This window comes from Sinocyclocheilus rhinocerous, unplaced genomic scaffold, assembly GCF_001515625.1.
Source record: "Sinocyclocheilus rhinocerous isolate Xijiao unplaced genomic scaffold, SAMN03320098_v1.1 scaffold625, whole genome shotgun sequence".
In the NCBI taxonomy this organism is placed as follows: Eukaryota; Metazoa; Chordata; class Actinopteri; order Cypriniformes; family Cyprinidae; genus Sinocyclocheilus; species Sinocyclocheilus rhinocerous.
In genome coordinates this window covers 347,357-356,010 of record NW_015646350.1, presented here as the reverse complement: position 1 = coordinate 356,010, position 8,654 = coordinate 347,357, and the positions used below count along the sequence as shown (strand labels likewise).

Genomic DNA, 8,654 nt, shown 5'->3' with positions numbered 1-8,654 from the left:
GCAGTGTATTGTTAATAAAATATCAGCCAGCTTGTCAAAGTAACAACAAATGATTCTATGGCACAATGCTACACCATTAAACTATATTAACATCCCTTTGGGATTCATTTGGCCTTATTTAGATCCCTGTCACTCAGTATACCTTAATTAACCAATTAAACATCATCTGTTCCTTGGCTCTGGTAATAAAACATGAAAAATGAAAACATTAATGGATGGGAATTGACCAACATTTGTAAAGACCTATTGATCCAACAAGAGCTCCATGCTGTGCTTTGTTTCATACTCTTTCCAGACAAGACCTCTTAGAAGAGTGGCCCATTTCTGCCAAAAAAATTATTCTCAGAGCTGTCAGCGCTCTCTGACGTCCATGTACTTTGTCCATTTCGCTTCTTGCTCTCGCAGCATTCTCAGAAAGGCAGAAGATGGTTCCAGTAAGCATCTGTCTTCACCCTATTAGCTTCTCTATTGACAGGCTATTCAGTTACTCATTAGGAAGACACTGTCAGTCTTTTGGCAGCCTCGGGTTCAGATGGTACTTTAAGTTGGTAGTGCATTTCAGAGATGAAAACACTTAACAATCTAATGTTTTAGATGTTGTAATATTAGGTTAGACTCTCTGCAACAACGTCTCAGAAGTTCTGAAGACCGTTTCAATTACTGGAACTTTTCCCCATGATCTCTTTTGGACTCTCACCTCTTCGGGAGACTCTAGAGGTCTAAGAATCTGGAGCAGATCCAGAAGATTTGGTCATTAGAGTTAGCATGCATGACTGCTTTTCATTAAAATCTGTGATCTCATTTAACTGACCCTTTGTGTGAGGTCTTCCTCAATGGTAGATTTGTCTTCTTAACGGAGACTGTTGTCCACATTTTGGAAACTGTGTTTAAACCACATCTAGCTGTCCACTGGCCAGTGATCTATTGCATGTCCCAAAACTTTTCCAAACAATAGAGACCATGAAATCATAGTCCAAGTTCTAGAGCCTCATAAATCCCGATTTTACACTAACTGTAATTATGGGATTACTGTTAATCTTTCGTCCTGTGATAGAGGGTCATTTTTAAACCCCATTAAATGAGGTGTGACTACACCAATGCAAGCATTTGACAAGTTCTTTGTGTGGGTTTAGTGTTTCCCATTAGAATGCAACACACTTTACAGCCTTTGTTTATTGTGTTCTCTTTTGAGCTAAATATACAGTAGAGTCCTCCCATTCCTTTAGAAGTTTCCATTCTTCCAGTCCTTTGTCATCACGACATATTGTAACACGCCAACTAAGCTACTGTTGGTTCTCTGTTCGTCGGCCTGATGCCACTTTTTCTTTGAAAGCATGTACCATTAGAATTCTCCCAGTGTCTCTGCTTTTCCATGGACAGTCGTGAATTAACTTGTATACTCCTGAATAGTCTGAGAGAAGAGAATGGCTGAATTGCTTGTAGCGGCTGCTTTCAACTCTTTCTCTTTGCGCCCCATCACAAGTAGATGAGGGTGTAAAGAGGGGGAGGCAGGTGTACTGCAGTCCCCCCCCCATCCGCATTTAACCAGCTAGCCTTGATTTATTAGCTTTCCCCCTTAGGAGCGTACTTGCGACGGGGGGTGAAATTTGCATCCCTAATTTCCTCATTCCCTCGCCCCGGTTGCAGCTGGGTCCTCTGGGCCTGGGCCGATTTGGAAAACAGGAAGTCTGATGGTCTTGGACCTTTCCGTCAACCTCACCCCTGTAGTGGGGAGGCTTTAATTACCATAAACGAGAGCTGTGCTTAACAACCACGAGGAATCGATTAGATGCAGCGGAGGGACTGGAGAGGAGCACCCCCCCCCCTCCACACTGGCTGATGTCTTTTGTTTCAGGATATAGTGTTATACATCGCTGTTTTGGTTCCAAGAGCAGACATTTGCATCAGGAAGGGCACCACTGGTGAGAAATGCTTAATTATTTAATGCTCTTCAGTCTGCACTGTAAGTCGTATGACTAAAGATCACAGGTGATTGCAGCCTGGTTGCATGACTGAACATGGACAAAGACGATTTTTACAGAGCTTCTCGTTCTACTTCCACTGGCACAAATAGACAGTGTTACAGAAAACCTATAACATAACTTTCAAAGCATTGAGATTAGTGGTGTGTGAAATGAGGTAAAGCCCTGTCTGTTGGAGAGTGACTATGTGGCTTTAGATAAATAAGTTCCTCTCATTTTATTTTTCGATTTGATTATTTTCTAATCCAGATTTTAAAGGAAATACGACTTCCCTTGCCTTCTCAGAGAAAACGCCTTTAATTAAGACATAAATAACAATTCCGCTGATTATACTCTAATAAACACTGGAAAAAGCTACAACCCCCCCCCCACAGTGTTTTTCTGTTGCTAATTTTGGTTGCCCTGCTGGCACATTCATAGATTTAAATCATGTACAAATGAAATGAGCTGTCCTAGAGTGGTCGATTCAAGTGTGTCTAATATGATTTTAACTACTACTGCTCAGTGAATGAATGTGACTCTTGGGCAATTTGGATGGAGTGCCAATCTTTAAAGCACTGTTTCAGCCAAGCTGAAGAGGGAAGTGCCCAAGAATTTGTGCCATCTAGTGTAGGGTAGCAGACATGATACCCAAGCCATAGTGGGAGTCTGAAGGCCTCATTGGTTATACATTTTCTGAATAATATGTGAGTTTTGTTTGCTTGTGCAAAACTTGGCACTAGGATGCTAGAGCCAGATTTTAAAGGAAATACGACTTCCCTTGCCTTCTCAGAGAAAATGCCTTTAATTAAGAAATAAATAACAATTCCGCTCATTATACTCTAATAAACACTGGAAAAAGCTACAACGTTTTGGATGGTTGCCAAGGTATTGCTATGCAGTTCCTGTTTTGGTGGTTGTTAGTGTGTTTAGGGTGGTTGCCATGACATTGCCATGCAGTTGCTATGGGTTTATGTTGGTTGCTGGGGTGCTGCTACATGGTTGTTAGAGTATTCTTGGTGATTGCCAGGACAATGGTGTTCAGGGTGGTTGCTACGGTGTTGCTAAGGTGTTCTGATGGTTGCGATCTGGTTGTTAGTGTGTTCAGGGTGGTTGCCATGACATTGCTATGCAGTTGCTATGGTGTTTTGTTGGTTGTTAGAGTGTTCTCTGTGATTGCCATGCCAGTCTATAGTGTACAGTGTGATTGCTAAGGTGTTGCTAAGTAGCTTTTAGTATGTTCAGGGTGGTTGGCTGGATGTTGCTATACAGATGTTCTGGTGTTCTGATGGTTGCTAGTGTGCTGCTACATGGTTGTTTGAGTGTTCTAGATGATCAGGGTGGTTGCTATTGTATTGCTAAGGTGTACCTGTGGTTGCTAAGTGGTTGTTTTAATGTTCAGGGTGGTTGTCAAGGATGTTGCTCTGCAGTTGCTGTGGTGTTCTGGTGGTTGTTAGAGTGTTGCTACATGGTTGTTAGTGTTCTGGGTGATTGCCATGCATGTGTATGGTGTTCAGGGTGGTTGCTAGGATGTCGCTAAAGTGCTCTGGTGGTTGCTAGGTGGTGGTTAGTGTGTTCGGGGTGGTTGCCATGACATTGCTGTGCAGTTGCTATGGTGTTTTGGTGGTTACTAGGTTGTTGCTACTTGGTTTTTAGAGTGTTCTCAGTGATTGTCATGCCAGTCTATGGTGTTCAGGGTGGTTGCTAGGGTATTGCTAAGGTGTTCCTGTGGTTGCTAAGTGGTCGTTAGTATGTTTAGGCTGGTTGCCAGGACGTTGCTACACAGATGTTGTGGTGTTTGCTAGGGTGTTGCTACATGGTTGTTAGAGTGTTCTAGGTAATTGCCAGGCTAGTCTATGGTGTTCAGGGTGGTTTTTGGGGTGTTGCTGAGGTGTTCTGATGGTTGCTAAGAGGCTGTGGTGGTTACCAGGACGTTGCCCTGCAGTTACTGTGGTGTTCTGGTGGTTGCTAGGGTGTTGCTACTTGGTTGTTAGACTGTGATTGCCGGTCCAGTGCTATGGTGTTCTGGGTAGTTGCTAGGGTCTTGAGCTGGTTGCTAGGGTGCGGTTTCTGGCACAAATGGGGGTTCGGATGTGCTGAAGTTTGATATTTAGGGTTAAGACTTTGCTCAACCTCTAAGCAAACACCACAAATGATTGAAAGAATATTTATCAGGCACCCCTCCTGCTTTCCACTGGAGATAACCTTTCAAATATGAACAGCTTGACCACTTTGATCGGCACATGGCTGCAGCGCTTCTGTGCGTTCAGCAACTCAATCATCTCAGTATTGAGCTAATTCCCAAAGCCACTGAAATCAATAGTTCTTATATGTCACACCTCTTAATGGTGAAATCAATGTGATATGTTTTCGTGAGCGTGTTTCTCGCCATTACTGCAGCATTGAGCGGTGTTGCCAGACTGGCCGTGCTTAGACTACAACCATCAGGGTGATGGACACCTCATAGGTTCATGACCTCTCTCTCACTGCATAGGTCATTCCAGCACTGGCCAGCTGGACTGACCCGCATGGGTCTGTAGGCGTGGGGGTGGAAGTGTGATGATCTTCTCAGTCTCCTTTCGTTACACCAGAGCTCAACAGGACAATTCACATGTATCCGTCTGCCAACTGGAGCGATCCATACACGGTTCCATATTACTGAGAGGAAACTCAGTGGCTACAGTTACAAATGTTGTTTTTGGACTCATATAATGCTTCAAAATGCTTTTTTTGTGACAGATATGAAATCTGAATCCAGCGATGAATGGAAGCAAGTCCGCTGTGCATATTTTGGGTGTGAAAGGTCCATTGAATGCAACATGTTCTCTCAAATCTGTCCATTTTCTGGTAATTACCCTCTCACGGCTTAATGCTGTGTGCTATCACAGAGAGTTAATGGCCCTTTCAGCCACAGACTGTTGTAGACACCATCACTGTCATATTGTCAATGGGGGATTGTGGTCAGTCTGCTTTAAATTCAGCTCATCTTTGCTTTTATGACGCAAGAGTTGCTAAATTAATGGTGATGTATATAATATCCAAAGGAATGGCAATAATGGCCTAAAATAATGAAATAAAATGTTTTCCAACAGGATTCCAAGCTGTCATTGGTTAGGCAAACTGACAGCCCCGTCCAAAACCTACACTAATGGTTGAGCCAGTATTAAGCTGGTTAAGCTGGACACTCAAACAAACACACCAATGATATGACAGTGTGTTTATACTTCTAGAAGAATCAAATCAGATTTTTGTTCATATCCAATTGGAATCCGATCATATTTAGCAAATGTGAATGTAAAAAAAAAATCACATGAAATACTATTTTTACAAATCCGTTTCAAGCTACATTCATATGTCACATTTGTTGAAATCCATTTCAGTCTTACTGCTCAGATCGGACCAACAAAAGCATTGCATAACATAATTGTGTAATCAACATAGAAGGTTGCGGTTATGTACAATACAAGTCAAACTACTAGCTGTAAATCAAACCACTCTCATCACCAGCCCAACTTATAGAGCAGCCCATTTGAACCACTCTGGGAGACTCATTGTATTTCATGAGTCTAATTGTATGAGATTATGCCTGAATGAAGAGACACTCCACAGGGGGCCGCATGAGGGGGTTCTCCATTTTCATCACAAAGCCATGGGCCACCTCAATGTGTTGTGCTGATCTACTACACACACCCTCACAAACACACACAATAATTTTGCTATGGTGAAGATTAAAGTGAATTAAGACTAGGACTTTGACTAATGCCAGTCTGGATGTCATTACTGAGGGTTTGGCATGGAGTCTTGCTGTGCTGACTGGTCAAGCTTCAGGATTAACACACCCCAGGGGAAACATACAAGATGGTGTGAGCGATCAGGTTTTGGGAGGATGTCTTCCTCAGACGACATGGACCATTCTCGGGCTGTCGAAAGTGTATTGTGTATGAAGTAATTGCAGTTAGTTATTTGCAGAAATATTTTTCACTGAAACACTGAAAATGAAATTCAAGCTTTTATTTAGCCCCAAAACTAAATGGAATAACGCTGGCTAATTGGGTAATTGATGCTGTTCAGGGTGTCTTGTTCACAGGTGATAAACCAATTGTAGTAAAGTTTATCGACAACAAACTTCTTCTTGATATTTCAGACAAAACAGATTTTCCCAATTGCAACCAAAAACATGATTTTCGCTTTCGGTGAATTTCGTCGACACTGACATGTTCAGGCCTTTCCACGCTGAGCGCGATGCGAAAAAGCAAGGCGAATCGCCGACGAACGGTGCTTTCACACCGACCGTGAAACGATTGTTCGCCTTCTGCTAATTCACGCCTGCACGCTAGGTGGCGCCGACCAACAATGCATTTTTCCTCAGATATGTATCTTGTAAATGGATTTAACATCGTCCGCTGCTCAATATACAGCATTAAATTAAGACAAAGTTAATTCTACACCAGAAAAAAACTATCTATAATGCTTACAAGAATAGGCTACATCCTAAAATATAATTAGAAGTACAATTAGCATCAAGCTACACTTGAAAATGTATGTAATTATTAATGTATTTGCTTACCCACTTTAAACCATCATTGAGTGCTTGTAATAACTTCCGATTGTGATCTATCGTTGATTTTGATTAATAAGCAGACACGTGCACTTTTTGTATGTTTAATAATGCTACACTGCTAATATTTGTCATAAACATCCTTTATTGCTATAAAAATAAAGAAAAAGAGTTAATGCGCTCTGACTCATAACACTCACGCATGTGGAAGAAAACGGACGGTGCTCTACAGATCACATGATTCAGTGGAAATATATCGTCATAATCATGTTTATTTGCTTTCATATTTCATGTGTAGAAAAAGAGTTAACGCACTCTGACTCATAACACTCGCACACGTGGAAGAAAATGGACGGTGCTCTACAGATCACATAATTCAGTGGACAATTAATAGAAATGTTATTCTGTATAAAGATAACAAAAACAAAAACTCAGCATCCACTCTCTTCTCCTGGTTTTCGAAACAGCGCCACCACTCTCACCCTTTTGTGCAACAGCAGCTGCTCCGGTCACGTGATCCTAGCTCAAATCTTATTGAACGGCCCGTGATTTCGCTTTGTGAAACTGAAAAGATTCGTCGGACTGGTTCGAAAAAAAAACATTCGCATTTTCGGTGCTCGAATGTTTGCGGTCTATGTGGAAGCATCCATAGAAATCTATTGTTTTATTCCAGCGCGTCATCGCATCCGATATTCTTTTTGCTTTTTCGCACTCAGTGTGGAAAGGCCTTTCACCTGTTGTGTCAGTAATTAACTGTTTTGGTCAGTAATTAAATCCCTTCAAAACCATTTTGGCTAAAACTGATTTTTATTTTATTTTAATTGATTTATTAACGTTGACTTGAAACAGTCAAAACACGTCATCGGAGAAGCGCTAACTGTTTTGGTCAGTAATTAATTCCCTCCAAAACCATTTAGCAAAAACTGATCTTTTTATTTATTTATTTGCTATTTTGGCCGAATATTTTCAGTTGCCAAAATTTCAGTGCATCACTAATTCCTCTCTGATTAGTTGACTTCTACACAATTTCTAGGAGTCCGGATGCACCAGGAAACAGTGACATGTTGGATTTAACAAAGTTAGCTAATTATGTGAAATTTTCTTTTTTGAGATTGCAGTGTTATTATTTGAGCATGCTATCACTTGCATGCCTGCAGTATCATCAGTTGAGGGTGATGTAATAATGAATGTTTTGTGCCAGAATAAACTTCAATGTGGACCAGACTTTATGCCTGTAGCCAAATGTCTGGCTACACAAACTTATATAATGAGGTGAAAAGTGCTCAATTAAATTACCAGTGTGACAAATGAATTGTATAAATGAAGAAATATCAACTAATGAGTCTCTTTTTTTCATTATTTATCTGTCAAAGCTAAGGCATTTTTACAAAGACATTTTTATCTCCAAAATTATAAGTTGTTATGACTTAAGTTAAACATAGTGAAGTCATATGACAACAATGCATATATTTAATTCTGTTTCACATAATTTTAACATAAATTGTAGGCAGTATCTGATAAGTGTTACACTACTATTTCATTCCATATGAGTCTGTGTGTAAAGCCAAACTGATGAACGGATAAACGGAGGGAAACCTCTTTATAAACTGCACTATGTGATTTTATTATCTGACACTAGTAGACCGGCATGTTTTTTTTTAATGTTTTTTTTAGGGTGGGAGGCTGATTAGACGAAATAGCACTTTTACTGTCAGCAGTTTTAAAATAGTCCTCAACATGTCAGAGTTAAGACGTATAATGCATTTCCCCACAGTTTTACAGCTTGAATGTCAAATAAATCTGTATAAGCACATTTGCCTAAATAAAGCAAGCAATTAAACTGAAAGGAGACCTTTTATAAATACTAAAGTCCTGTTTAAGTGAGCTTGCTAGTACAGTAGCTCAAAGAGGTTTTGGCATCTTGGCAGGCTGGAAATGTAATGTTTAATTCATTCTAGTACTGCCTGAAATGCTGCCTACTTGCTGAATCGTCATATTCCACTGCTTCATTGCTCTGCACTCTTACAGCGCGAGAGAAAGGCGTTTGTGTGTTCTTCCTGAAAACTGAGATACTGTATGTGTGTGAGTTGAAAACGTGGACCATGGCTCGATGACATGCATCTATATATTAATGT

At 40.7% G+C, this 8,654-nt stretch overlaps 1 protein-coding gene across 1 annotated transcript in view; it reads left to right on the top strand.

The window, feature by feature from the left end:
* Window positions 1-8,654, top strand: part of LOC107707368 (neuron navigator 1-like) — a 172,392-nt gene that overhangs the window by 58,152 nt on the left and 105,586 nt on the right. The window lies entirely within an intron of this gene.